The 3,956-nt window shown below is 48.3% G+C and overlaps 1 long non-coding RNA gene across 1 annotated transcript; it reads left to right on the top strand.

Annotated features, from left to right (window-relative positions):
- The first annotated feature begins 2,596 nt into the window (after positions 1 to 2,596).
- On the top strand, positions 2,597 to 3,627 carry LOC143173598 (uncharacterized). Its single transcript, XR_012997615.1, has 3 exons — positions 2,597 to 2,639; positions 2,925 to 3,158; positions 3,255 to 3,627. It is a non-coding gene; the product is annotated as an uncharacterized LOC143173598 (long non-coding RNA).
- Positions 3,628 to 3,956: the final 329 nt, after the last annotated feature.

Below are 3,956 nucleotides of genomic sequence, written 5' to 3'. Positions count from 1 at the left end.
TAACACAACAACAAAGGCTTCCTATTATTCTGCTGGTAGATCTATCTGCCAAAAGGATGATTTCTGTGATGTGGACACCAGGCCTGTATTTATGTACCCAAAAATGCAACCGGCGGACCGTGCACGCTTGGAAGACTCAAAGTGTCCCTACTAACAAGAAATACCTCGTCCAAATATTAGGCAAAAAGAAGCAGAAGGAGCCTACCTCAGGCTCTACCGTTGGATTGTGACTCAAATACAAGCCTGTTAAGGAAAGCGGAAGCAGTAGCCTTAAGCATCTCATTGGTGGGAGTCCCTGCACTAGCACTAGGAGCCAACCTCCAGCTGACAAAGGTGGTCTGTACGCCAGCAAAAACTTGGAATGCCCCCTCCGCTTTGATTGCATTAGTAGAGGAGGAGCAGCAGTCGAACAGGGAAGCAATCTTACAAAACAGAGCAGCCATAGACTACTTGTTACTGAGGGCCAACCACGGGTGTGAAGATTGTGAAGGACTTTGTTGTTTCGATCTCACAGATAACAGTAAACCTGTAGAAGCCCAACCGTAAAACTTTCAAACTTTGGCACAAAATGTAAGACAGGACCCAGAAGAAATAGAACGGTGGAACTGGATGTCAAATGTATTTCCTTCTACTACCCCAATATTGAAACAATTTATCAGTTTAGTGTTAACGATATTAGGAGTTTTGCTTATTTTAGGGATTACGGTGTGCTGGTTTACTCAAGCATGCCCAGCCTGTCTTGCTCAAATTAGTGGTTACGAATACTATTCTGCTCCAATTGAAGGTGTGCAGGTATGCACAAAACAAAAGGAGGGAATGTTACCTAAGAAAAAGCTACAATGTAAAGATGGCTCCCAAGACATGCACAATTGAACTTGACCGACAGTGATCTCAGCTGTGTAAGCGGGTTTGCTGCTAGCAGGAACCAGACCAAACTGGCTGAAAGCAGCCAAGTTGCAACAAAGTCTTGCAAACTCAGCTAATAAATATGCATTAAGCGGACTTGCCCAGCGGGGGTTCGCATGTACAAATACTCAAAAGCGCACGGTAACAGGCACTGTTGTGGCTAAAGCCAATAGGTTCTGTAAATTGTAAAAATGAGTATGTGACTAGTCTTAGGATTGCATATCAGGAATCAAGAGTTGTAACATGGCGTCCTTCTCATGCTCCCAGCCGAGAGCACCTTTAGTACTGGCAATAGGAACGGGTTTTAGCTAGTGCGTACTTTTGCTGCCTTTTTTCCCGATACCTGTGCATGAACTAGAAGGGAAGAAAAATGCAGGCAAATCCCTTTTGGTAACAAGAGAGCCAGATGTGGGACCTGTGGCTGAGCCGGGGGACAGGGAGCACCCCTGGACCAGCCTTGGGGCTTGCTGCCAACCTGCCTTCAACTCAGCTCTCCCAGCAGGACATTGCCCAGGAGTTACGTTGAGTTTTGCTGTTTTCCTTCAGGAACCACGTTCCACACGAAGCACAGCCAGAGCTGAGCCTGTGCGAGGAGAAAACTTCAGGTACAGCTGGGGCTGATGGTGACAGTTCCCGCCAGCTGTCCAGGTCAGAGAGATGCAGATAAGATGCCACAGAGGGGACACCGACTGATTGCCACTTCTCTTGCAGGAACAGGGTTTAACAGCAGGAGGGAGCCAGGGCAAAAGGGCCTATGAGGTCAAAAAAAGCATCAAACGCCCAGAGCACAAAGCAGAGGGAGAAGAGAAATAGGTGCAGGTCACATGGCTGGGACAGTGCTTTCAAGGTACCATCTGCCACAGAAACACGATGATCGTAAAAGGCATCGGGAGGTTACGGAGTGACTGAGAAAAGTGCCTGGCCGAGAGAAGAGCCCGGAGAGACAGGAGGCAAGACAGAGATGGAGGTGGAAAAGATGGCCTGTTGAAACTGAGGATGCTCATACTGTGCAGGGTCTTGTGAAGGCACTGGTGGCTGAGCAGCTGATGGGGAAGGAGCGGGGACCTGGCTTCTGCTGCAGGTGCTTGTGGTGTCACCTGCTGCTGAGTAACTGATAGGGCAGGAGTTTTTAAATCACTTGTGCAGATGTGTCGTGGTTTAACCTCAGTCGGGAACTGAGCACCACACAGCCGCTCGCTCACTTCCCTGCCCCACCCCCACCCCGGTGGGATGGGGGAGAGAATTGGAAGAGCACAAGTGAGAAAAACTCGTGGGTTGAGATAAAAACAGTTTAATAACTGAAATAAAATGATAATAATAATAAGATAATAATACTACACAAAGCAAGTGATGCACAGTACAATTGCTCACCACCCGCCGACCGATGCCCAGCCAGTCCCTGAGCAGCGGCCCCCCCCTGCCAGGTTTCCCCAGTTTATGTACTGAGCATGACGTCACATGGTATGGAATGTTTCGTTGGCCAGTTTGGCTGTGCCCCCTCCCAGCTTCTTGTGCACCTGCAGCCTTCTCAGTCGGTAGAGCATGGGAAGCTGAAAAGTCCTTGGCTAGTGCAAGCTTTACCTAGCAACAACTAAAACGTGGGTGTGTCATCAACTTTGTTCTCATCCTAAATCCAAAACACTGTACCAGCTACGAGGAAGGAAATTATCTCTATCCCTGCCGAAACCAGGACAAGATGCTAGTGATATCACTTGTGACTGAGCAGCAGATAGGTAGGAAAAGACGCATGGCCTGCCTAGGTGTCTGTGATTGTCTTTCGTGGCAGGAACTAGCCCATTGCTTTCTCAGGTGCTTGTGACGTTACTGGTGGCTGAGTAGCTGATAGGGCAGGAGTTGCTATGTGATTTGTGAAGGTGTTTTTTGATGTCATATGTGCTTGAGAAGATGATAGGGCAGGCATAGAGAACTGTGTTATGCAGGTGCTGTACGCATAGCTAAATAAAAAGAATAAATTCCCTTGGTAATTCTGTGCTGAAGTGTCCTTGCCTCTCTCCTAGGCCGGCGAGGAACTGGCTTTTACACAGGTCACCAGAGCATGACTGCTGCCAAGAAAGATCCCTGCGCTTGGCTACTCACCTGGACCCCGTTCCTGCTCACGTCCCCGTTCTCAATGCCTCTCTCTCACTGGATACGATTTCTAGAGGGCACGGGAGTCCCAAGCACCGGCATTTGGAGATGAAAGAGGATGCCGATGGAGAAGCACCTTCGCTCATTTTGCAGCGAGTCTCACGGTAGGCTTGGGAGCTGGGTGTTTATACTTTCTGTGAGGAAGAAATGCCTACGTGTTTCTGCCTCAGTTTTACCTCAGAAACCGATTTCCTATCTAGGATGCCTTGCGACAGGCTCAGAAATGGGCCAGAAGGTGCATGAACTGCAGCTCTTGCGGGACACAGCAAAAGCATCTTCAAGGTGAAGTGTTGTCTTCTTTACTCAAACTCCACTGCCCAAGTTTGCCAGGAAACGAGGTTCTTCACCGAAACAAGGAAGAAGGAAGAGTGGAAAGCCGTTTTCTTAACACGATGACCCTGTTGATGGGGACCGTCAGTGGCAATGTTTGTAATGCCTTGTTTCTGTTGTCTCTCTTGTACCAAATGTCGCGCCTGGGAGAAGACACCATGAACCACACACAAGTGACCTGAGCCTCTGGAGATGCTCTGTTCCCGGGCATTATTTTCCCTGAGATCTCTACATGCTAATTTAATATGCTCAGCAGGTGTAGAAAGTTTCCACCGTTCGGGATCACAAGGGTGCTTTCATAAAGGAAGTCGCAAGTTAAACAATTTCAAAAAAGCCCCAAACCCTTCTGTTCTTTGTTGCACGGTCAAACTTTCTACAGAAATCACAAGCGCCACTTAGGACTGGGTTTGGTTATGACGGCAATTTTGTTGTTTCGATCATAAATGTCAAGTTTGGTGGTTAGCATGCTTTTGAGAACGTTTGTCTGCAGCCTTTGATGGTCAGTTGCAGGTTGTGATGGCAAGCTCAGTCACAAGTACCGAACGCTTCTGTCCGTAAGCCACGCACCTGAA

This window comes from Aptenodytes patagonicus, unplaced genomic scaffold (genome assembly GCF_965638725.1).
Source record: "Aptenodytes patagonicus unplaced genomic scaffold, bAptPat1.pri.cur scaffold_166, whole genome shotgun sequence".
Taxonomy (NCBI): Eukaryota; Metazoa; Chordata; class Aves; order Sphenisciformes; family Spheniscidae; genus Aptenodytes; species Aptenodytes patagonicus.
Note: the sequence above shows the minus strand (reverse complement) of the source record. Positions and strands in the feature narration are given on the sequence as shown.